At 30.6% G+C, this 27,658-nt stretch overlaps 2 long non-coding RNA genes across 31 annotated transcripts; both read right to left on the bottom strand.

Moving 5' to 3' along the window:
* Positions 1-9,006: 9,006 nt before the first annotated feature.
* LOC127739219 (uncharacterized) lies at positions 9,007-18,822 on the bottom strand. Of its 30 annotated transcripts, none has more exons than XR_008000334.1 (8): positions 17,755-18,817; positions 16,879-17,017; positions 16,142-16,332; positions 15,569-15,759; positions 14,451-14,641; positions 13,662-14,095; positions 13,176-13,314; positions 9,007-11,728 (listed from the first exon to the last, which is right to left on the bottom strand). It is a non-coding gene; the product is annotated as an uncharacterized LOC127739219 (long non-coding RNA). The 30 variants fall into 30 exon arrangements; XR_008000327.1 differs by lacking the exons at positions 9,007-11,728; positions 16,879-17,017 and adding exons at positions 16,688-16,826; positions 17,018-17,260 and having other exon boundaries at positions 12,963-13,314; positions 17,998-18,822; XR_008000352.1 differs by lacking the exon at positions 9,007-11,728 and adding an exon at positions 15,326-15,377 and having other exon boundaries at positions 12,963-13,314; positions 14,451-14,589; positions 17,755-18,820.
* A 163-nt stretch (positions 18,823-18,985) lies between these two features.
* On the bottom strand, positions 18,986-22,074 carry LOC127739220 (uncharacterized). Its single transcript, XR_008000353.1, has 4 exons — positions 21,777-22,074; positions 20,864-20,994; positions 20,159-20,255; positions 18,986-19,454 (listed from the first exon to the last, which is right to left on the bottom strand). It is a non-coding gene; the product is annotated as an uncharacterized LOC127739220 (long non-coding RNA).
* Positions 22,075-27,658: the final 5,584 nt, after the last annotated feature.

The raw sequence follows: 27,658 nt of genomic DNA, 5'->3' as shown, positions 1-27,658 counted from the left end.
TAGGTTGCGGTAACCACCAGGATGAGGTTTTATATGATAGGAGCCTTTTATTGGTTGTACCTAGTAAAATAGATTGAAGTAACCACCACAATGAGGTTTTATATTTAAAATAAATAGAAGTAACCACCACAATGAGGTTTTATATGATATGGTCTTTTTATTGCTTGTACCTAGTAAAATAGGTTGCGGTAACCACCAGGATGAGGTTTTGTATGATAGGAGCCTTTTATTGCTTGTACCTAGTAAAATAGATTGAAGTAACCACCACAATGAGGTTTTATATTTAAAATAAATAGAAGTAACCACCACAATGAGGTTTTATATGATATGGTCTTTTTATTGCTTGTACCTAGTAAAATAGGTTGCGGTAACCACCAGGATGAGGTTTTGTATGATAGGAGCCTTTTATTGCTTGTACCTAGTAAAATAGATTGAAGTAACCACCACAATGAGGTTTTATATGTAAAATAAATAGAAGTAACCACCACAATGAGGTTTTATATGATATGGTCTTTTTATTGGTTGTACCTAGTAAAATAGGTTGCGGTAACCACCAGGATGAGGTTTTATATGATAGGAGCCTTTTATTGGTTGTACCTAGTAAAATAGATTGAAGTAACCACCACAATGAGGTTTTATATTTAAAATAAATAGAAGTAACCACCACAATGAGGTTTTATATGATATGGTCTTTTTATTGCTTGTACCTAGTAAAATAGGTTGCGGTAACCACCAGGATGAGGTTTTGTATGATAGGAGCCTTTTATTGGTTGTACCTAGTAAAATAGATTGAAGTAACCACCACAATGAGGTTTTATATGTAAAATAAATAGAAGTAACCACCACAATGAGGTTTTATATGATATGGTCTTTTTATTGCTTGTACCTAGTAAAATAGGTTGCGGTAACCACCAGGATGAGGTTTTATATGATAGGAGCCTTTTATTGCTTGTACCTAGTAAAATAGATTGAAGTAACCACCACAATGAGGTTTTATATTTAAAATAAATAGAAGTAACCACCACAATGAGGTTTTATATGATATGGTCTTTTTATTGCTTGTACCTAGTAAAATAGGTTGCGGTAACCACCAGGATGAGGTTTTGTATGATAGGAGCCTTTTATTGCTTGTACCTAGTAAAATAGATTGAAGTAACCACCACAATGAGGTTTTATATTTAAAATAAATAGAAGTAACCACCACAATGAGGTTTTATATGATATGGTCTTTTTATTGCTTGTACCTAGTAAAATAGGTTGCGGTAACCACCAGGATGAGGTTTTGTATGATAGGAGCCTTTTATTGCTTGTACCTAGTAAAATAGATTGAAGTAACCACCACAATGAGGTTTTATATGTAAAATAAATAGAAGTAACCACCACAATGAGGTTTTATATGATATGGTCTTTTTATTGGTTGTACCTAGTAAAATAGGTTGCGGTAACCACCAGGATGAGGTTTTATATGATAGGAGCCTTTTATTGGTTGTACCTAGTAAAATAGATTGAAGTAACCACCACAATGAGGTTTTATATGTAAAATAAATAGAAGTAACCACCACAATGAGGTTTTATATGATATGGTCTTTTTATTGGTTGTACCTAGTAAAATAGATTGAAGTAACCACCACAATGAGGTTTTATATTTAAAATAAATAGAAGTAACCACCACAATGAGGTTTTATATGATATGGTCTTTTTATTGCTTGTACCTAGTAAAATAGGTTGCGGTAACCACCAGGATGAGGTTTTGTATGATAGGAGCCTTTTATTGCTTGTACCTAGTAAAATAGATTGAAGTAACCACCACAATGAGGTTTTATATGTAAAATAAATAGAAGTAACCACCACAATGAGGTTTTATATGATATGGTCTTTTTATTGGTTGTACCTAGTAAAATAGGTTGCGGTAACCACCAGGATGAGGTTTTATATGATAGGAGCCTTTTATTGGTTGTACCTAGTAAAATAGATTGAAGTAACCACCACAATGAGGTTTTATATTTAAAATAAATAGAAGTAACCACCACAATGAGGTTTTATATGATATGGTCTTTTTATTGCTTGTACCTAGTAAAATAGGTTGCGGTAACCACCAGGATGAGGTTTTGTATGATAGGAGCCTTTTATTGGTTGTACCTAGTAAAATAGATTGAAGTAACCACCACAATGAGGTTTTATATGTAAAATAAATAGAAGTAACCACCACAATGAGGTTTTATATGATATGGTCTTTTTATTGCTTGTACCTAGTAAAATAGGTTGCGGTAACCACCAGGATGAGGTTTTATATGATAGGAGCCTTTTATTGCTTGTACCTAGTAAAATAGATTGAAGTAACCACCACAATGAGGTTTTATATTTAAAATAAATAGAAGTAACCACCACAATGAGGTTTTATATGATATGGTCTTTTTATTGCTTGTACCTAGTAAAATAGGTTGCGGTAACCACCAGGATGAGGTTTTGTATGATAGGAGCCTTTTATTGCTTGTACCTAGTAAAATAGATTGAAGTAACCACCACAATGAGGTTTTATATTTAAAATAAATAGAAGTAACCACCACAATGAGGTTTTATATGATATGGTCTTTTTATTGCTTGTACCTAGTAAAATAGGTTGCGGTAACCACCAGGATGAGGTTTTGTATGATAGGAGCCTTTTATTGCTTGTACCTAGTAAAATAGATTGAAGTAACCACCACAATGAGGTTTTATATGTAAAATAAATAGAAGTAACCACCACAATGAGGTTTTATATGATATGGTCTTTTTATTGGTTGTACCTAGTAAAATAGGTTGCGGTAACCACCAGGATGAGGTTTTATATGATAGGAGCCTTTTATTGGTTGTACCTAGTAAAATAGATTGAAGTAACCACCACAATGAGGTTTTATATGTAAAATAAATAGAAGTAACCACCACAATGAGGTTTTATATGATATGGTCTTTTTATTGGTTGTACCTAGTAAAATAGGTTGCGGTAACCACCAGGATGAGGTTTTATATGATAGGAGCCTTTTATTGGTTGTACCTAGTAAAATAGATTGAAGTAACCACCACAATGAGGTTTTATATTTAAAATAAATAGAAGTAACCACCACAATGAGGTTTTATATGATATGGTCTTTTTATTGCTTGTACCTAGTAAAATAGGTTGCGGTAACCACCAGGATGAGGTTTTGTATGATAGGAGCCTTTTATTGCTTGTACCTAGTAAAATAGATTGAAGTAACCACCACAATGAGGTTTTATATGTAAAATAAATAGAAGTAACCACCACAATGAGGTTTTATATGATATGGTCTTTTTATTGGTTGTACCTAGTAAAATAGGTTGCGGTAACCACCAGGATGAGGTTTTATATGATAGGAGCCTTTTATTGGTTGTACCTAGTAAAATAGATTGAAGTAACCACCACAATGAGGTTTTATATGTAAAATAAATAGAAGTAACCACCACAATGAGGTTTTATATGATATGGTCTTTTTATTGGTTGTACCTAGTAAAATAGGTTGCGGTAACCACCAGGATGAGGTTTTATATGATAGGAGCCTTTTATTGGTTGTACCTAGTAAAATAGATTGAAGTAACCACCACAATGAGGTTTTATATTTAAAATAAATAGAAGTAACCACCACAATGAGGTTTTATATGATATGGTCTTTTTATTGCTTGTACCTAGTAAAATAGGTTGCGGTAACCACCAGGATGAGGTTTTGTATGATAGGAGCCTTTTATTGCTTGTACCTAGTAAAATAGATTGAAGTAACCACCACAATGAGGTTTTATATTTAAAATAAATAGAAGTAACCACCACAATGAGGTTTTATATGATATGGTCTTTTTATTGCTTGTACCTAGTAAAATAGGTTGCGGTAACCACCAGGATGAGGTTTTGTATGATAGGAGCCTTTTATTGCTTGTACCTAGTAAAATAGATTGAAGTAACCACCACAATGAGGTTTTATATGTAAAATAAATAGAAGTAACCACCACAATGAGGTTTTATATGATATGGTCTTTTTATTGGTTGTACCTAGTAAAATAGGTTGCGGTAACCACCAGGATGAGGTTTTATATGATAGGAGCCTTTTATTGGTTGTACCTAGTAAAATAGATTGAAGTAACCACCACAATGAGGTTTTATATTTAAAATAAATAGAAGTAACCACCACAATGAGGTTTTATATGATATGGTCTTTTTATTGCTTGTACCTAGTAAAATAGGTTGCGGTAACCACCAGGATGAGGTTTTGTATGATAGGAGCCTTTTATTGGTTGTACCTAGTAAAATAGATTGAAGTAACCACCACAATGAGGTTTTATATGTAAAATAAATAGAAGTAACCACCACAATGAGGTTTTATATGATATGGTCTTTTTATTGCTTGTACCTAGTAAAATAGGTTGCGGTAACCACCAGGATGAGGTTTTATATGATAGGAGCCTTTTATTGCTTGTACCTAGTAAAATAGATTGAAGTAACCACCACAATGAGGTTTTATATTTAAAATAAATAGAAGTAACCACCACAATGAGGTTTTATATGATATGGTCTTTTTATTGCTTGTACCTAGTAAAATAGGTTGCGGTAACCACCAGGATGAGGTTTTGTATGATAGGAGCCTTTTATTGCTTGTACCTAGTAAAATAGATTGAAGTAACCACCACAATGAGGTTTTATATTTAAAATAAATAGAAGTAACCACCACAATGAGGTTTTATATGATATGGTCTTTTTATTGGTTGTACCTAGTAAAATAGGTTGCGGTAACCACCAGGATGAGGTTTTATATGATATGGTCTTTTTATTGCTTGTACCTAGTAAAATAGGTTGCGGTAACCACCAGGATGAGGTTTTGTATGATAGGAGCCTTTTATTGGTTGTACCTAGTAAAATAGATTGAAGTAACCACCACGATGGTTTTTTTCTTTATAATACAAGGAATGTATGGTTGTACTTATTAAAACAATAGAGGTTACCACCAGAATGAGGTTTTTTTTATAATATTTTTTTAAAGCTGTATTCTATTTGATAAAGCTCCTTATTACAATGTTTACCACTATTTATTATGGAACCATATCGTCATTGTATAAATTCACGGGTGTCATTCGGTTTATCGAGAGTATTGATCGTGAAAGAATAACTAACGGTGGTCAAGCATTGCGATCAGATCGTGAAAGATCTGGTATAGGATCGTGAATGAAATATTATCGAGAAGACACATGCTCCGTCAGTAAATAATCTTATTTAATCAATTATTATGAATAATATTGGAAAAATAAAACTGTCTGTCAAAATGGTTCAACATTCTGATTAGTATCCGAGAAAAATCAAGACTTAAAAGTACACCGTTTTCACAAGACTACAAAAGGCAGATTGTTTTTCAAAATTTCAGAGAAATAAGAATGTAAACAAACATGATTTTCTTTCAAATTTTTAATGCATAAACTACTTTTCTCCTAGAAATATCGTTCAATATCACTGTTTGAAATAGTTCTTAAAGTTATTTTGATTTAGTTTATTCAGAAATTTTATAATTTCAAAACTGAAATCATCTCGTTTGTCATAGACTCTGGTATTAAAAGATGACCGCTGTAGTCAAATTCGGGGTATATGTCTAAAAATGATGCAGATGAATCTGTATATGTGGTGTCTATAATATCTAGTTCAAGACTATTAATGGGACCAAATGAGAAAAGTTCGTATTGTTAATGGAAAGAACATCTTCAATACACCTGTGTGTAAAATTAAATGATAAAGCTTATTTGATCTAATATAAAATTATGAAGATGTGGTATGATTGACAATAAGACAACTCTGCACAAGAGACCAAATGACACAGAATTTAACAACTATAGATCATCGTATGGCCTTCAACAATGAGTAAAACCCATACAGCTATAAAAGGACACGAAATGACATTTGTAAAACAATTCAAACGAGAAAACTAACGTATTTATGTTCAATGAACGACAAACAAATATGATATAAACCAAAACGACAACCACTGAATTACAGACTCCTGAATTGGGACAGGCACCTACATAATGTGGCGGGGTTAAACTAGTTAGCGACTCTCTTTCTAACCTGGGACAGTGGTGTAACAGAACAACAATTGAACAAACTATAAAGATCAGTTGAAAAGGGCTTAACTCATCAGATCGATTCAAAGCAAAAACAAGTAACAAAAACACAGAGTGGACTTATACATCTCAATTACCTTTTCGAAAACAAAAACGCACACATTAAGATATTTCCGGTGGAAAACCACCAGACCCCCTCTCGCTTCCCTCATTTGTGGATGCATTATGTATACACAATATTGACCTTTCGATCATTTACGCTGATGTAGGTCTTATTATCTTGGATGCCTAGTTACGCGTAGCATTGCCTCATAAATGAAAAAAGGTCTAAATATGGGTAAAAATATATACATCCCCAACAAAATTTAAAGCAATGATTTACGTTCTAAGAAAGTAATTACACACTTCAACCAATTACAAGTACATCAATTGGTAAAACAAATGCTGTTTTCTGATCATTAAGTCTGGTCACTCCTTGTCTTTCACGATCCAAATAATGCGTTGAATGATCTTTCACGATCAATTTTGATAAAAAATCAACAAAAAAATTTTTTCAAAAATAATATGAACTTTTTCAAGTAATAACATACATATATTTTACTGGACTATCTGACATGTAAAGATTAAGTTTTAAACATATCATGATATATTGGAATGTGACTCAGTATTATAGTTACAAAACGTGATTTTTTTCTAAATGATTTTGATAGGATTGTGTGCCGCCTTTTGTGTTTTCTTAAAAAGCACTGCATTTTTTTCATTTTTTAAGTGCACAGTTTTATCAAAGACGTTGAATAATTTTGACAGACATATATTTTTTTCTAATTTGTTCCACCTTTTGAAACTACAGCAGATTGTTTCATAGATTTTGAAGTAGAATTACACTTAATTGCATTCACGATCCGATACCAGATCTTTCCCGATCTGATATCGCAATGCTTGACCACCGTTAGTTATATTCTTTCACGATCAATTCTCTCGATAAACCGAATGACACCCGTGAAATTGGACTTATTTTATAAAGTATACAGTTGTCAATTCAGTTATTACTTCTTGTACTGGTTATTAATCACGGATTAATCCTTTTTACACTTTGTGTTTTGTGACTGGCGTAAGTCTGAAAAAAAAACTCGTTACTAAGTGTAGTACTATCTTTTTGTGGAAGGTGTTTGCGAGTCTGAAATATTGATTGCTAATATGGTTTGTGTTACATTTTATACACTGCATTTAAAAGTTTACTTGACGGCTCAAAGCTTTACAGGAAGGTGTAGACATCTGCTAGTTGTTGAAGACTGAGATGTATTACTTCTAACTGTATTTTGTTTGATTGTGCTGTTGTTTTGATATCTCATGCTGTTGGCAAATAATTTTTTGTCCTTTTCTGTTTTTGACATTATTTTCGTCTTATGAGTTTGAATTTCCCTTTGGTATCTTTCTCTTCTATTTGATGCATAGTTATAAACATAATCACATGTAGTTATGAGTCCGGATACATACACACTTGTTAAAAAACATGCGATATGAAAAAAGGGAGATGTAATGTGATTTCCCATTGATACAACTATTCACTAACCAAATACTTATAAATACGTTAATCAACACAACTGAAGAGCACATCTTGGATTTCAACAATCACAAGCAATAGTTCAATGTGTATAGCTTTGTCTGGTAGTGTTCATCTAACCTTGACCAATTTAAATGCTTCATTAGGCAAAGTGGCTTCGATGGCCAAGTGGTCTAAGTAGTTGAACTACTGTATCACTAGTCTGTAAACATGGAAGTTGCGAGTTCGAATCCCACATGTAGCAGGTGGGCTCCACTCCAATCTTAATTGACTACGATTGTCAGTTTTCCAACCGAAGGTCTGTGGTTCTATACGGGCACTCAGGCTTCCTATACCAACAAAAACTGACAGCCACGAAATAGCAAAATAGTGCTGAAAGTGGTGTTCAACACCAATCAATCAATCCATAGGCAATTTAAAGTTTCCATAGTGATGTTTGTTACATAGATTCTATAGGCAATAGGTCAACTGTACTCTATTCAATGATTGGAATGATAGTAAGGTGTAGTCTATCTGGCAGGATTCATATGTCGTAGACCTCATTTCCATGGTTAATTAGGCCATGTAAATTTCATGGTTATGTTTGTTTATTAGATACTGTAAACAATAGGTCAACTATATTTGGTGTATGGAATAATCGTATGGTGAACATGTTGTTCAGCAGGGTTCATCTGAGCTTGACCTTATTTTTAGGGTTTAATTTTCGTAATTAGGTCTGTTTCTTGGATACCATAAGCAATATGATAACTATATTTGGTCAATTGTATGGTTGTAAGGTGTACATGTTTGCCTGGTAGGGTTCATCTGGCCTTGACCTCATTTACATTGATATTTTAGGTTTATCAGGCCCATAGCCAGGAATTTCCATGGGGGGGGGGGGGGGTCACATGGACTTGGACTCGCGAAGCTCTCTTTAACAGTTACAATTCAAACAGAATGTCAACTTTAACAGTGCTTATTTGTTTTCAAGGGGGGGTTCATACCAACCCCTCGAAGCCCCCCTGGCTACGGGTGTGTTTATGTGGAACTAATGGTGAAACTTTCATATTACACACTTTCAACATCAATTCAATGATAAGTAAAGCAGGCCACACATTTCAGTGAGTGCACTCTTGTTTACTTGTAGCAAGAAAACGAGTTTAGTGACACCATTTTTACTTCTAGATTTCTAAAAGCACATAATAAAACATTTTGAAAAAAAATCTATCTATAGATTTTTTTCACAAAAATGTGTTTTCCATGAATGCAAAGTATAAGAAATTCCATCTGAGGAAATAATTAGTGCTGATCTACATTAAACTATTTCTAAGAGTTACTGATTTATCATATGAACAAATAAATATGTCGACATAGAAAGTTGACTAATACCTTTTTTATTCAATTAGCATGGAAGAAAATAAACTCCATGCCGTATTTGCACAATAATATTCAGTCATTCATTACTGTCCGATATTGAGATGACAACCATACTTTGTTACATAAATTTCGAGTATAAAAACATAAGTCACATTTTTATTAATTTTCATATAAATTTGACCACCACTTTAACTATCAAAACCAGATTTGCTTGCCTGATAATGTATATCTTTCACAAGATTACATTTCCATGTAGTGAACTGTGATATCATAGTCAAAATTTTAATTTGGAATATATCTTAGAATTTCACATCTTAAGGTAGCTCGGGTGTCTTCCTCCATCTTGGATTTTAAAATAGCAGATAACAATTGGTCTAGATCTTTAATGAAGTGTGCAAATTTCTAGAGTAGTATGTAATTCATGTGTAAGACAGAGAATATAAATAACATCTTTTCAATAAGAGAACAACATAATTTTTAACTGTGTTTATAGTCATATATTTAATAGATCAAACAGTGAATACATTTTATAAGGTGACATTTTAAATTTATAAATTTGAAAATATGTACATTCAAGCTATTCACCTTTATCAGTGTGTTTATCTAATATCATACATAAGTATATTTCTAATTCTACCTCTCACCTTAGCTTTATAAAACACATGTAAGATTAAGTTATATCATGTATATCTTATATAGGAGCAGGACCAGTGTTTTTATTTATATTGCATAGGTTTATATAAATCATATTCTTTTCTGAAAGGAAAGTTTAAGTGCTTGATTAGGGCCTCAATAGCAAGTCCAATATTTCAAAATGAAAAGCGTTTCAAGTTTTAGAAAAACATATGTGAATAAATGGGGAATGTGTCCATGGGACACAGATGATGCCCCCACTTGCATACAACAGTATATAGGGACATAACTCACGAACAACAAAAGTGAGGCTACCCAAATTTGTACTTGATCTGAGTTTTGTGGTAATAAGCATTGTGTATAAGTTTCATAACATTTGGTTGAGGCAAACTTAAGTTAGAGAATGGAAACAAAAAATTCATCAATTTTTCCATTTGTAAAGGGGCATAACTCAAGAAAGGTAAAAGTGACACCACCTAAATTCAAACTTGATCTGTTTTTGGTGGTAATAAGCTTTGAGTATAAGTTTCCTTAACGTTTGGTTGAGGCAAACTTAAGTTAGAGAACGGAAACAAAAAAATCAGCAATTTTTCAATTCGTAAAGGGCATAACTCTAGAACAGTAAAAGTTACGCCACCAAAATTCAAACTTGATCTGTGTTTTGTGGTAATAAGCTTTGTGTATAAGTTTCATAACATTTGGTTAAGGCAAACTTAAGTTAGAGAACAGAAACAAAAAACACAGCAATTTTTCCATTTGTAAAGGGGCATAACTCTAGAACGGTTGACGCCACCCAAACTCAAACTTGATCTGTGTTTTGTGGTAATAAGCATTGTGTATAAGTTACACAACATTTGGTTGAGGCGAACTAAAGTTACAGAACGGAAACCAATTTTGGGACGTACGGACGCACAGACAGACAAGGGTAAAAGTTAATGCCCCTTCCGCTACTACGGGGGCATAAAAAGTGAAATAGAATGCTTTTTGTAGAACTTTTTGAAATAGACACCAAAATTGGATAAAATTAGGAATTTTTATTTAATTTAACAAAATTTGCTTGATTTCAAACAAAAAAAGAAATTGGAAATAAAGACAACATTTTCTGACAAACTAGATATGCAAGTCAAATGTTGAAAATTTTATAAAAAAAATAGGTTCAATGTTTGGGATTTATTGAATTTACTCCTTGCAGAATGATGTTTGAAGGAATACATATATGATACATGTTCATTTCATTTAAGATTATTTTCACAATTTATGGGTATTAAATTCAATATATAAGTGATTTTGACATGAATTGTGGCCAAATTAAAACTTCTCCTTTGATTATGAATATTAGTTTAATTTGTGAAACATTTCAACTTTGTAATTGTAAAAGCTATTAGGAAAGGGTTGAATAATCAAATAAGATCTGTTCATAAAAAAATCAATGGAAACCAGCTTCATTGTAAAAAATCCCACTAAATGATATTAATTGGTTTTAATCCAAATTTTGCCCCAAAAAACTCAACAAGAATAAATCATACTATACATTAAATCTGTTAAACATTACCTCCCTGCAGAGTTTCATAAGGAAACAATGAAATATATTCCATTTAATTAAACTAGGAAGAATTTCGACAGAAATGCTTAGAGAAAATTCACCAAAAAAAAAGTAAAAAGTTTACATTTTAAATTAACACATGACAAAGGCAAAATCTCTTTGTTCTTATTGTGCTATAATAATAGGGATTTTCAAATGTACTCTTATCTTTAGGGGCGGATCCAGGATTTTTCAAAAGCATATGGGCATAATTCCATAAAATTGAATACATCAGAGCGTAGCGAGCTTAAAAAACCTTTACATCATTTTAGCCTAACTCATAGCATATTTGATTCTATTAACTAAATCCTTAAATTTGACAGCAATGAACCAAATAACTTGGAATTTTGTAAGATCAATTTACAACTGAGATAGCTGTAAAGTTTTTTCAAAAACCAAGTTGATTTGAAAAAGTTACAGAACTTTTTAAAGTTGACTATCTAAAATTTGTCTATTAATTAAATCTTTTAATTTGACACCAATATACCAAACTACCAAATAACCTGGCATTTTCTAAGATTAGTATTTAATTGAGATAACTGTGGAGTTTTATGGAAATCCAAGTTCATTTGAAAAAGTTACAGATATTATTAAAGTTGACTATCTAAATTTTGTACGAAATGAAAATTCCAGCTTTTTTACTTATTGATTAAATCCTAACATTTGACAGTAATAAAACAAACTACCAAATAACCTGGCATTTTGTAAGATCAATATATAATTAAGATAACTGAAGAGTATTATTAAAATCCAAAATCATTTGAAAAAGTTAAAGAAATTTTTAAAGTTGACTATCTAAATTTTGTCCGACATGAAAGTTCCAGCTTTTTTACCTATTGATTAAATCCTTAAATTTGACAGCAATAATTCAAACTACCAAATAACCTGTCATTTTGTTAGATTAATTTATAACTGAGATAGCTGAAGAGTATTATGAAAATCCAAATTGATTTGAAAAGTAATAACACTTTTTAAAGTTGACTATCTAAATTTTGTCTATTAATTAAATCCTTTAATTTGACACCAATATACCAAACTACCAAATAACCTGGCATTTTCTAAGATTAGTATTTAATTGAAATAACTCTGGAGTTTTATGGAAATCCAAGATCATTTGAAAAAGTTACAGATATTTTTAAAGTTGACTTTCTAAATTTTGTCGGACATGAAATTTCTAGCTTTTTTACCTATTGATTAAATCCTTAAATTTGACAGTAATAAAACAAACTACCAAATAACCTGGCACTTTGTAAGATCAATATATACTTGAGAGAGCTGAAGAGTATTATGACAATCCAAGTTGATTTGAAAAAGTAATAACGCTTTATAAAGTTGCTTATCTAAATTTTGTCTATTAATTAAATCCTTTAATTTGACACCAATATATCTAACTACCAAATAACCTGGCATTTTCTAAGATTAGTATTTAATTGAGATAACTGTGGAGTTTTATAGAAATCCAAGTTTATTTGAAAAAGTTACAGATATTTTTAAAGTTGACTATCTAAATTTTGTCTGACGTGAAATTTCTAGCTTTTTTACCTATTGATTAAATCCTTAAATTTGACAGTAATAAAACAAATTACCAAATAACCTGGCATTTTGTAAGATCAATATATAATTGAGATAGCTGAAGAGTATTATGAAAATCCAAAATCATTTGAAAAAAGTTACAGAACTTTTTAAAGTTGACTATCTAAATTTTATCCGACATGAAATTTCTAGCTTTTTTACCTATTGATTAAATCCTTAAATTTGACAGTAATAAAACAAACTACCAAATAACCTGGCATTTTGTAAGATCAATATATAACTGAGATAGCTGAAGAGTATTATGAAAATCCAAGTTGGTTTGAAAAAGTAATAACACTTTTTAAAGTTGATTATCTAAATGTTGTCTATTAATTAAATCCTTTAATTTGACACCAATATACCAAACTACCAAATAACCTGGCATTTTCTAAGATAAGTATTTAATTGAGATAACTGTGGAGTTTTATGGAAATCCAAGTTCATTTGAAAAAGTTACAGATATTTTTAAAGTTGACTATCTAAATTTTGTCCGAAATGAAAATTCCAGCTTTTTTACCTATTGATTAAATCTTTAAATTTGACAGCAATAATTCAAACTACCTGTCATTTTGTAAGATCAATATATAATTGAGATAGCTGAAGAGTATTATGACAATCCAAGTTGATTTGAAAAAGTAATAACGCTTTATAAAGTTGCTTATCTAAATTTTGTCTATTAATTAAATCCTTTAATTTGACACCAATATATCTAACTACCAAATAACCTGGCATTTTCTAAGATTAGTATTTAATTGAGATAACTGTGGAGTTTTATAGAAATCCAAGTTTATTTGAAAAAGTTACAGATATTTTTAAAGTTGACTATCTAAATTTTGTCTGACGTGAAATTTCTAGCTTTTTTACCTATTGATTAAATCCTTAAATTTGACAGTAATAAAACAAATTACCAAATAACCTGGCATTTTGTAAGATCAATATATAATTGAGATAGCTGAAGAGTATTATGAAAATCCAAAATCATTTGAAAAAGTTACAGAACTTTTTAAAGTTGACTATCTAAATTTTGTCCGACATGAAAATTCCAGCTTTTTTACCTATTGATTAAATCCTTAAATTTGACAGTAATAAAACAAACTACCAAATAACCTGGCATTTTGTAAGATCAATATATAATTGAGATAGCTGAAGAGTATTATGAAAATCCAAAATCATTTGAAAAAGTTACAGAACTTTTTAAAGTTGACTATCTAAATTATGTCCGACATGAAATTTCTAGCTTTTTTACCTATTGATTAAATCCTTAAATTTGACAGTAATAAAACAAATTACCAAATAACCTGGCAATTTGTAAGATCAATATATAATTGAGATAGCTGAAGAGTATTATGACAACCCAAGTTGATTTGAAAAAGTAATAACACTTTTTAAAGTTGATTATCTAAATTTTGTCTATTAATTAAATCCTTTAATTTGACACCAATATACCTAACTACCAAATAACCTGGCATTTTCTAAGATTAGTATTTAATTGAGATAAGATTGGAGTTTTATGGAAATCCAAGTTCATTTGAAAAAGTTACAGAACTTTTTAAAGTTGACTATCTAAATTTTGTCCGACATGAAAATTCCAGCTTTTTTACCTAATGATTAAATCCTTAAATTTGACAGTAATAAAACAAACTACCAAATAACCTGGCATTTTGTAAGATCAATATATAATTGAGATAGCTGAAGAGTATTATGAAAATCCAAAATCATTTGAAAAAGTTACAGAACTTTTTAAAGTTGACTATCTAAATTTTGTCCGACATGAAAATTCCAGCTTTTTTACCTATTGATTAAATCCTTAAATTTGACAGTAATAAAACAAACTACCAAATAACCTGGCATTTTGTAAGATCAATATATAATTGAGATAGCTGAAGAGTATTATGAAAATCCAAAATCATTTGAAAAAGTTACAGAACTTTTTAAAGTTGACTATCTAAATTATGTCCGACATGAAATTTCTAGCTTTTTTACCTATTGATTAAATCCTTAAATTTGACAGTAATAAAACAAATTACCAAATAACCTGGCAATTTGTAAGATCAATATATAATTGAGATAGCTGAAGAGTATTATGACAACCCAAGTTGATTTGAAAAAGTAATAACACTTTTTAAAGTTGATTATCTAAATTTTGTCTATTAATTAAATCCTTTAATTTGACACCAATATACCTAACTACCAAATAACCTGGCATTTTCTAAGATTAGTATTTAATTGAGATAAGATTGGAGTTTTATGGAAATCCAAGTTCATTTGAAAAAGTTACAGAACTTTTTAAAGTTGACTATCTAAATTTTGTCCGACATGAAAATTCCAGCTTTTTACCTAATGATTAAATCCTTTAATTTGACAGTAATAAAACAAACTACCAAATAACCTGGCATTTTGTAAGATCAATATATAATTGAGATAGCTGAAGAGTATTATGAAAATCCAAAATCATTTGAAAAAGTTACAGAACTTTTTAAAGTTGACTATCTAAATTTTGTCCGACATGAAAGTTCCAGCTTTTTTACCTATTGATTAAATCCTTAAATTTGACAGCAATAATTCAAACTACCAAATAACCTGTCATTTTGTAAGATTAATTTATAACTGAGATAGCTGAAGAGTATTATGAAAATCCAAGTTGATTTGAAAAAGTTACAGATATTTTTAAAGTTGACTATCTAAATTTTGTCTGACATGAAATTTCTATCTTTTTTACCTATTGATTAAATCCTTAAATTTGACAGTAATAAAACAAATTACCAAATAACCTGGCATTTTGTAAGATCAATATATAATTGAGATAGCTGAAGAGTATTATGAAAATCCAAAATCATTTGAAAAAGTTACAGAACTTTTTAAAGTTGACTATCTAAATTTTGTCCGACATGAAATTTCTAGCTTTTTTACCTATTGATTAAATCCTTAAATTTGACAGTAATAAATCAAATTACCAAATAACCTGGCATTTTGTAAGATCAATATATAATTGAGATAGCTGAAGAGTATTATGAAAATCCAAAATCATTTGAAAAAAGTTACAGATCTTTTAAAGTTGACTATCTAAATTTTGTCCGACATGAAATTTCTAGCTTTTTTACCTATTGATTAAATCCTTAAATTTGACAGTAATAAAACAAACTACCAAATAACCTGGAATTTTGTAAGATCAATATATAATTGAGATAGCTCAAGAGTATTATGACAATCCAAGTTTATTTCAAAAAGTTACAGATATTTTTAAAGTTGACTATCTAAATTTTGTCTGACATGAAATTTCTAGCTTTTTTACCTATTGAATAAATCCTTAAATTTGACAGTAATAAAACAAAGTACCAAATAACCTGACATTTTGTAAGATCAATATATAATTGAGATAGCTGAAGAGTATTATGACAATCCAAGTTGGTTTGAAAAAGTAACAGAAGTTTTTAAAGTTGACTATCTAAATTTTGTCCGACATGAAAATTCCAGCTTTTTTACCTATTGATTAAATCCTTAAATTTGACAGCAATAATTCAAACTACCAAATAACCTGTCATTTTGTAAGATTAATTTATAACTGAGATAGTTGAAGAGTATTATGAAAATCCAAGTTGATTTGAAAAAGTAATAACACTTTTTAAAGTTGATTATCTAAATGTTGTCTATTAAATAAATCCTTTAATTTGACACCAATATACCAAACTACCAAATAACCTGGCATTTTCTAAGATTAGTATTTAATTGAGATAACTGTGGAGTTTTATGGAAATCCAAGTTCATTTGAAAAAGTTACAGATATTTTTAAAGTTGACTATCTAAATTTTGTCAGACATGAAATTTCTAGCTTATTTACCTATTGATTAAATCCTTAAATTTGACAGTAATAAAACAAACTACCAAATAACCTGGCATTTTGTAAGATCAATATATAATTAGGATAACTGAAGAGTATTATTAAAATCCAAAATCATTTGAAAAAGTTAAAGAAATTTTTAAAGTTGACTATCTAAATTTTGTCCGACATGAAAGTTCCAGCTTTTTTACCTATTGATTAAATCCTTAAATTTGACAGTAATAAAACAAATTACCAAATAACCTGGCATTTTGAAAGATCAATATATAATTGAGATAGCTGAAGAGTATTATGACAATCCAAGTTGGTTTGAAAAAGTAACAGAACTTTTTAAAGTTGACTATCTAAATTTTGTCCGACATGAAAATTCCAGCTTTTTTACCTAATGATTAAATCCTTAAATTTGACAGTAATAAAACAAACTACCAAATAACCTGGCATTTTGTAAGATCAATATATAATTGAGATAGCTGAAGAGTATTATGAAAATCCAAAATCATTTGAAAAAGTTACAGAACTTTTTAAAGTTGACTATCTAAATTTTGTCCGACATGAAAGTTCCAGCTTTTTTACCTATTGATTAAATCCTTAAATTTGACAGCAATAATTCAAACTACCAAATAACCTGTCATTTTGTAAGATTAATTTATAACTGAGATAGTTGAAGAGTATTATGAAAATCCAAGTTGATTTGAAAAAGTAATAACACTTTTTAAAGTTGATTATCTAAATGTTGTCTATTAATTAAATCCTTTAATTTGACACCAATATACCAAACTACCAAATAACCTGGCATTTTCTAAGATTAGTATTTAATTGAGATAACTGTGGAGTTTTATGGAAATCCAAGTTCATTTGAAAAAGTTACAGATATTTTTAAAGTTGACTATCTAAATTTTGTCGGACATGAAATTTCTAGCTTATTTACCTATTGATTAAATCCTTAAATTTGACAGTAATAAAACAAACTACCAAATAACCTGGCATTTTGTAAGATCAATATATAATTAGGATAACTGAAGAGTATTATTAAAATCCAAAATCATTTGAAAAAGTTAAAGAAATTTTTAAAGTTGACTATCTAAATTTTGTCCGACATGAAAGTTCCAGCTTTTTTACCTATTGATTAAATCCTTAAATTTGACAGCAATAATTCAAACTACCAAATAACCTGTCATTTTGTAAGATTAATTTATAACTGAGATAGCTGAAGAGTATTATGAAAATCCAAGTTGATTTGAAAAAGTTACAGATATTTTTAAAGTTGACTATCTAAATTTTGTCTGACATGAAATTTCTAGCTTTTTTACCTATTGATTAAATCCTTAAATTTGACAGTAATAAAACAAACTACCAAATAACCTGGCATTTTGTAAGATCAATATATAATTGAGATAGCTGAAGAGTATTATTAAAATCCGAAATCATTTGAAAAAGTTACAAAAAATTTTAAAGTTGACTATCTAAATTTTGTCCAACATGAAATTTACAGCTTTTTTACCCATTGATTAAATCCTTAAATTTGACAGTAATAAAACAAACTACCAAATAACTTTGCATTTTGTAAGATCAATATATAATTGAGATAGCTGTAGATTTTTTATGAAAATCCAAGATGATTTGAAAAAAGTTAAAGAAATTTTTAAAGGTGACTTTTGGAATTTAGTTAGGAGTGAAAATCCTTAACTTTTATAAATTCTTAAACCTGTGCTTAACCTTAGTGGTTTATCACACTAAGTACCAGTACATTTTATACATGAATATATTCTATAAAATTGCAAACAAATGTTCTCAAAATTGATAAAATATAATATGTGAACCAATAAAAAAAAACCCAAGTTCTAGCAAAAAAGAAAAGAACAACTCAATGAAAAAGTTACTTCAGTGTTCAATTATAATCAGATAATTTTATCTCAAAAGAATTTTTAGACTGCTAGTATCATCATTTTTTTTAGACATTTTTGGTTAACCAAAACATATTTAAGGAATGACTGTAATATTTTTTCTGTCTATGAAGAAATAACATCAAAAATGTGGTGCACACTGATTAACCCGTGTAGCTTTCAAAATGTTGTCTCTTATATAATTATGTGGTTTACAAATCAATATCATTTAAGGTATACCATAAAACTAGCTTAATTTTTTTTAATGAAAAAATGACTAAATTGTGCAATCATAACCAAATACTCCAATCTAAAAAGAATTATAAAACTGTAATTATTTGTTTCATTTGAGGAAACTACTATCAATCTAAAAAACAATGAAATAGGAAAATATATACATTTCGACTTATACTTAGTGTATGGTAATCACTATTAATCTAGCACTCACAATTTCTACATCAATTTTTGGTAATTAGTCGTTTCATAATAACTGTTGTCTACATATTTCTCTCATGTGTGCTTATATCTCTATTGAAATTGCTTTATTTAATTTCTGCTATACATAGCATTAATTAAAATCTGCAGAAAAATAATACTTATGATTATTCTCAAATACAAAAAAAAACAACTCTACTTTATGTATTTCCAATTATATTGTAAACATTCTACATTGATTAGACACAAATATTGCAACCCCTCCAATAGAGACTTTGATCCATTTAACTTAAAAATAAAATGATACAGAAACTGTAAACATATAAAATTTTCAGAAGTGTAGTCAACAAAGATCTACTAGCTTGGATGTTTCCTCTTCAGTATATTTACTATATCCTCTTCTGTAGCAGCACATAATTCACCAGCTTCCTCATGTGCAAAAAAAAAAAAAAAAAAAACGCTTCTTCCGGCATGAAAAAAATAAGATAATTATCAGCTATTCTGAAAAAGATAATAATATGAAAAATAAAGTGATATATAGACAACTGCCTTGTTTACATGTTTGTAGAAATTCTGTAAAATTTGTAGTTTAGTACCACTCCATGGTGAATCGTGCAAATTGTGATTCATGAATGGAAAGCATAAATATTCTCTTTATATGTTATTACGAATGCATACTTATTTTAAATATACCCACAGTTTACACTTTCCCCAATGGTCATAAAAGATATATTCTCGAGCAATCAGTATGGGAAGAATAAATACTGATTTCATTATGTCAATCAATAGTTAATAAATTCCCAAATTATAAATGTTAATAGTCAGAAGATAGATCTCAAAATTCTGAACATTTCTGCTGCTGTCAGATTTTCTCTATCTAGAGCTGTTTTCAAGATAATAGACAACATTTGCATTTTACCCCATGTTCTACTTTTAAACATGTTGTCTGTGTTGTTTGGCAGGACTCATTTTTTAAAACTAAATACCGTAATAAATATTGTGGCCAAGTTTTAAATTTGGCCCAGTAGTTTCAGAGGAGAAGATTTTTGTTAAAGTTAACAACGATGACAGATAACGGATGCCAAGTTATGAGAAAAGCTCACTTGGCCTTTAAGCCAGGTGAGCTAATCTTGTGTACAAGATCAAGGCTTTTACAACCCTATGTTTATTTTATGAAAAGAATTTATAATACAGGATTCACTGACCTGATTCATCATTATCATCTTTATCTTTTGAAGCTTGTTCATGGTTTTCTTTTCCTGCATCTTTGGATTTTCATAGAGGGGCAATTCATACATGAACCTATTTATAAGTGTGCAAAAATATTGGTAAATATTTATAAAAGAGAAACAAATCTACTTATCTGTAATGTAATAGCAAAGAACAAAATTATTTTAACCATCTTTCCATTTAGTACATGAATACATGCATGACCAGACACTTCTTCCTCTTAGTATGATGGCTTATTCATATCAGCAAGTAAATTTAGTAGCGACAAGCCTTTAATTTTCTTGTTTAAGTTGTTTTACACTTGTCATTTTGTGGCCTTTTATAGTTTGTTAGCTTTTGCCTCATGTCGAAGGCCATATATATGGTAACTAATATTGTTGCTGACACCAACCACATGTGATCTCACATGGAGAGTTGTCTCATTCGCAATCATACCAATCTTTTTTTTATATTGAAGCACATTTTTTCGGAGTGAATGAGAAGGTTCATAAATTGTCACTACTAGTTAGTATGACTTTAAATTAACTGTTACAGCATTGGACACATCTTTTTCTTCTAGTAAACAAACAATAATAGATAATGCAGATTCTACATAACTTTAAACTATACAACATGTGAAAAATACTATACAGTCATGTAATTGCAATAAGTCAATCTTAAATATGTAATTTGATAATTACTTGTATTTCTTGGTTCTGTTTGCTTTCTTCCATTCTGTATTATAATTTGTGTCCAGCTTGGAAAATCAGTCTCTGTTTCCCATACAAAGCATTCTTTTACACATATCATATTGGAATAGTTTAATAGTTTCCTTTGAATTAAAAAAAAACGATGTCATAGGGCCTTAACCTTGATACCAATCTCAGATTCAGATTTTTCATTAGTTTTTAACAATCTGTTTATCAGCATTACAGTATTTATAACAACTATATTCATGGTTGTACAATTTTTTAATTGTCTTAGAATTTACATTAGGGTAAATTACAATACTGTTCTACCAAAACTAAAAGCTGTTTCTAAGTAATTACATATTTTCATTACATTTTTAGAACTCAAAAGTTTGAATTATTTCAAAGCAGATGGTTTAATCGTTAAATAAATTGTTGCACTTTTAATGTGCTAACACAATAGACTATTTTATCTTCAAAGTATAATGTTGTCGCTGATGATATGTTTCTAGTTTGAATCTTCATTTGCCCTATATATAAAACATACAATATTATTGTACATTGATTTTTTGTAATGTTCTGTATGAAATGTGTTGTTGTTATACAGTTATGTTCATTCCATGAAATTGTGTTTTACTGCTGGTGGCATACAACATTTATCAATGGTGCATTTTACAATTGAATTCCTAATTAACACTCCATGTACGACTTCATATACTTGCTTCATAACAAGGGTAATACGCCCATTAAACTTATTTCAACTTTTGTATTGGTACATGGTAGTTGAACTATGATATTTGAATATTTCATTTCTAATCATATCTTTGTATTTAATTTGACACTATCATAACAGTTGGCAAACTGATTTTAATGCTGAAACAAATTATCCAAATTATATCAAGGCTATTTCTTAATTAATAAGTACCTCACATGACAATGACAGCATTTGAAGTACTCAGGCTAATCAGCATCTGCTTTTTCCAAAACAAAATGGATGGACATCATTGTATCACAGGTACAAAACTGCCAATACAATTTCTCATTGTCTTCTTTTTTTTTTAACAAATTTTGTAATCCAGCAATAATGTTGGAAAAGATAAATGATGATGACCATTTCTGTAAACAAAAAAACACTGAAATTATCCATTATTTTTCAAGACCTACCCTATGTAGTTGTCATGGACATCTGACCTATATACAGTATAAAAACACCATTTGCCAAGACCAGCCCTCGGTAGTTGTCATGGACATCTGACCTATATCATGTATATACAGTACAAAAACACCATTTATCAAGACTAGCCCTCAGTAGTTGTCATAGACATCTGACCTCCTATATACAGTATAAAAACACCATTTATCTAGACCAGCTCTCGGTAGTTGTCATGGACATCTGACCTATATACAGTATAAAAGCACCATTTATTAAAACCAGCCCTCCATAGTTGTCATGGACATCTGACCTATATACAGTATAAAAACATCATTTATCAAGACCAGCCCACGGTAGTTGTCATGGACATCTGACCTATATACATTATAAAAACAACATTTATCAAGACCATCCCTCGGTAGTTGTCATATTCCAGTGACTTTTCTGTAAAGGCAAATTTTACTCACCTCCCTTGCCTTTCAATTCCCCACTGCAAATATGTTTCTTGTGGTAGCATAGAAAAGACTGTATAGTTTTTTTTAGAGCTATGGAAAATTTTGCTTTGGTTGAATGCAGAGTGCAAGGAGTATCTTAAGACAAAACATATAGCGGTACACAACGACCAATCAGGATTAGGTATAATCTTACTTCTGAATACCATGTTATCTCATTAAATGGCTGCATAGCTGTGTCCATGTAACTCAATTATCTATTGTAACATATATACAACTTTTAAATGTGCCTATTTCAATTGATCATCTGCTTCTGAACTGTTTTGCCATGTTGTGCAGTGCTCGTTGATAAAACTATGTTTCAATCCCGTACATTGCAGTGTTTTTCAATCTCCAACAAAGAAGAGTAAAGAAAGTAGGCATGTTTTATTTTAAGTAGGTGTGTCCAATAACTTCGCTAGATAACGATCCTCAATGTTTGTGGTTTAGTAATTTCGAGAAAATCAACGACACTTTGAAATTGAAAAGTGGCGGCCTTTGTATTTTGTAAAGCAGTAAAACAATTTTGCAGAACTGATCAATTATTAATTTACATGCATTTTAAATGCTAGCTTGTACTTCGTATAGACTTATAAAGAGTATATTGACTTGTACAATTATGGACAATGAAAACTCCTATTCATGAGAACTAGATTTATTTGAAAAATGTGTCTTGCAATTGGTGTACCCAATTTAAAGCAAAATCATGTATTTATTTTTTGAAATTTCTACAGTCCTTTTGAAATAAATAACTTCATATTGTTGTACAAATGTAAATGCATGAACAAAATAAGAAGCCAAAACTGGAAGAACAAGCTAAGAAACAAAACATTTATACACCGGGAGCAGTTTCCAACATGATAAATTCCTTACAATGGGAAAGTTTATACAATCATGACAATAGACGAAAAAAAGCTACATTAATTATGCTATACAAAATTAATTGAGGGTTAGTAGAAGTTCCAAAGGACAATTTTACAAAATCTGATAGACGTACTAGGGGGCAACATAAAATTTTGCAAATAGTATAAACTAATAAAGACTTCTATTTATATATTCTTTTTATCCAAACACTATCTCTGATTGGAATTCACCCCTTGAAGCAATAGGTACATTGTATGTCTGACACTCTGGAATCTTTCAAAAGTGGCATATCCACTCTAACATTTGAAGGACACACAGTCACCAATTTATTAAACTATCAAACTTAAAGCCACTGTACATAATGTATATATGTTATTTTACAGACTATTTTTTGTTACTGTTTATATTACTTTTAATTAAGTCCATATGTACATAGCACACAAGTTACGAGAAGTTTTACACTCCTACCAAGGAGTCTACTCCCGGATTCGGAAGAAGAAGGATAGTAAATGCCTCACATGAAGAAAAATTTGACCTTAGCAGAACCTTAAACACGTTATATTGTGATATCTGTCTTTAAGGGCATCCGATACAGTTTCAAGGGAGTTAACTCTTGGCGCGACGTTATGCGTTTGAATTCCCGCAAAACGTCACTTTTTGCGGGACGTAATGCGTGTAATTTTCCGTAATAAAAAACGTAATGTGGATTTTCGATGCTTCAATTTCTGTTTCTCCCGCATGCTAACTTCTAAACCATTAATATTAGTGCATTTGATTCTAACAGGATAACAGTCTAATATAATCAGAAGAAATAAAACATATAACTGTTTCTGTGAGATCTTCAACAAAGTATCGTATAGTGAGCAATCTCAAGACGACTGACCCTTTTGGTGTTACTAATATAATGCATGTCAATTATCATTTTTATTATCATTCATCATCCATGATTTGGTCCGAATCCGATTTTCTGACATTTTATTACAGCACAGGAAACCAATGATATTTTAAAACTAATACCGAAAATTTAGGTACACGAAGAAGTAAATTTCCTAACTGAACAATTTACTAAAATAAATAATGGTATGCCGCTAATATTAAAAATGATACAACAAAGTTCCTATTTCTTCCACGTTGCACGTATTTTATCTAACAAAAAGGCAAAAGTCAACAATATTAACGCCCGAAAAATTTTGACGGAACTTAATAATGGTATACAAATGTCCGGCGTCTGTCTGTCCGTCTTTAACATAGTACAGCACAAATATCCAAATTTCATTAAACTTAACATAGTTGTTTTTTATGATGGTCAAACGATAAGTATACTTTTTGGTGAACGTTTTGAGTTACAGGACTTTGTAACTAAAACAGAGGTGTTTTTTTTCACAGTTCGCGCCGTATCTCAAAAACGAATTATGATTATTGCTTAAAACTGTACACACTTCTTAGTTATATTAATCTGAAGATCTGTGTACTTTTTGGGGATGATTCAAAATTTTATTTTACAGTTATTGAGTTTATGAAAAAAGAGGGGGTTTTCACATGTCGCGCCGTATCTCAGAAACTATTTATAATTATTGCATAAAACTTCACATACTTGTTACTTAAATTAATCTAAAGATCTGTATACTTTTTCGTGATGATTCTTTAATTCATTTTTGAGTTTTTGAATTTTTATTGAGCTTCAATTTGATATCATAGAACACATGATGTGATATATAAACTTCCTATTGAGAAAGAATAAGGAATGAGTCAGGATATACTTAGCATGAATTCCTGTACAACCCCCGTGTTATTTTAAAAACATTTATTATGGGTTTTTTTCATAAGACGATGGGCGTATCATGCGCTCGTAGCGCAGCTGTTTATTTTGTTCTTTATTTTTTTTACAAATATATTAGAGAAATGACGGATTGACATCAAATACAATGCAATTTCCAATATAATTAATATTTCCAAATGGCATAACTCTTTTAAAGAACAGTTGATATGCACTGATTTTCGAACGTGTCCATACGATATTAGTTTTATAAAAATTTGGCAAGAATTGTACACTTGAAAAATCTATTAACCAGAAGGACATAAAGGACAGACAGAGGAATGGGCGTGTGATATTTTATGTACCCCGCAATGCGTCGCGCTGTGGTGAAAAAATATATATAGTTATTTACCAATAAAATTACGCTATGAGAGAAGTACTAGTATTTGGATTTTAATCGCAACTTGCTACCCTCTCCCACTCTCTCCCCTCTTCCCCCTAAAAAAACAGCATTAAAAACTGAAGAGAAAGTATATAATAGTACAAGATTATAAAAGTGACGTGCAGAGGCGTATTCAGGGGGAGGCTCAGGCCCCCTTTTTGAGGAAAAATTTTGGTTGGTTATATAGAGAATCACTGAAGCGTGACGAGAGCGGGCCCCCTCTTATGCAGTCAGTGGGCCCCTACTTATGAAAATTTCTGGATCCGCCACTGACTTGCTTTGCAATCGTACTTTAAGTGGGTATAGTGTGGAAAGTTGGGAGAGGAACAGAAACAAAACCAAAGCTGGGAGTGGGTGGGGGAATTGGTAATATGTCCAATCCTTTCGCTATTAATTCAATCGTTTTGCCAAATCAAAAATTTCAAAATTATGGTTTAGTTTCTCTGTCTGGACAAAAGCATCCTTTGGCAAATTGAAGATTCTCCTTTATAAGATTTTGTTTTTGTTTTCTGACAACATAAAAAAAGAAGATGTGGTGTAATTGCCGATAAGACAACTCTCCACAAGAGACAAACATGACACAGAAATTAACAACTATAGGTCATCGTACGGTCTTCAACAATGAGCAAAGCCCATACCGCATCTATTAGTCAACTATAGAAGGCCCCGAAATTATACTGTAAAACAATTCAGACGAGAAAACTAGCGGCCTAATTTATGTACAAAAAAGAAGTTCCGTTTGCAGGAAAAGACCTCATGTAAGTAACCTTTGTGCTGTGATCCAGTGGAGATAATTTTATCAAGTGAACTTTAAAACTATTCAGAAGCCTATAAATTTTATTCAATTGCAATCATTGACCGTAACAAAAGTTTTATTTTATGGATAAATGTGAAATTCTAAAAAATGATTAAAACGTGAATAAAAGGATTTTAAGGAGTATTGTAATGAAACAGCAGCCCACCAAACAAAACAAAACAAAAAACAACATCTAGAGGTCAACATATTGTAAAAAATAATACACGAGTGTGTACAGTACATGTACCTGTATGTCAAGTTCTAAATTGCCGAGTCTTTAATTCTAAAAGCCGTAAAATTATCAACAGTCCGTAATAACTTTTCTTGCGATGTTTCTCACTTAGACCACAAACGGAGACAGGTATTTATGATTCACATGATTTTATTTCCGAAAACAATTTGACCAATTTATAGGTAGCTGTTTACAAGCAATATTTATACATCTAAAAATGTCGCCGGTAACTTGCAGAGATAACGTCGAAATTGTCTGCCAGCGACGTCGTGCATTTTAGCGCTAACGTTGAGGTTCCAAAGGGGGGGACTCAATTTTTAGGATAACTCGCGTTTATCATGGAACCCAGCACGGTGACATATATTTTTTATTTGAGATTTGGAGAAAGCATGACAAAATGCAGTTTATGTAGAAAAATGATAAAAATGACATTTTCAGAAACACTTTATTTCCCTATTTTTAGGTTAAAAAAAATACCACTTTGAGCATCTGGTCCGCAATGTCAAGCAAGGTTTGCATAATTGTATAGTCATTCGTGTAGGGATTTATTTTTTTCCTTATTGTGTCTTATCACAGCTTTAAATTGAACCCGATCTTAATAATTTACGACGAAGAATATCTGCCCAATAAATTTTATAACATTGCCTAACTTTTTTACAAAATTGCACAAATCCCCAATTTTCAGCCTCAATTTTCTCGAAAACAAGCATGGTGACCTATGTTTTATTTTGTGTTTTATTTAATAACTCGCCAAGGCCTACAACATATTTCAAAATTATAAAAATGACATTATATCGAGAAACTGTATCGGATGCCCTTAACTACTGCCTCTGTGGTGTTGCAGAACTTGGTTGCATCCAGTGCTCAAGTTGTTGGTTTAACCAATGGCTGAACCATGGCAGGGTAAAAACAAAGACTTTAAAATTGATATTTACTGATTCTCTGAATAGCACGCTGTATTAAGAAGCAATAACAAAGACTGATGACATGGTCAGCTGGGATATCGGATTGTTGTGTCCGATAAAATGACATGTCTTACTGTGGAAAAGCATGTTAAGTATTCGGAAAATCGT

This window comes from Mytilus californianus, unplaced genomic scaffold, assembly GCF_021869535.1.
Source record: "Mytilus californianus isolate M0D057914Y unplaced genomic scaffold, xbMytCali1.0.p SCAF_4, whole genome shotgun sequence".
In the NCBI taxonomy this organism is placed as follows: Eukaryota; Metazoa; Mollusca; class Bivalvia; order Mytilida; family Mytilidae; genus Mytilus; species Mytilus californianus.
This window is presented reverse-complemented; position numbering and strand designations above follow the sequence as displayed.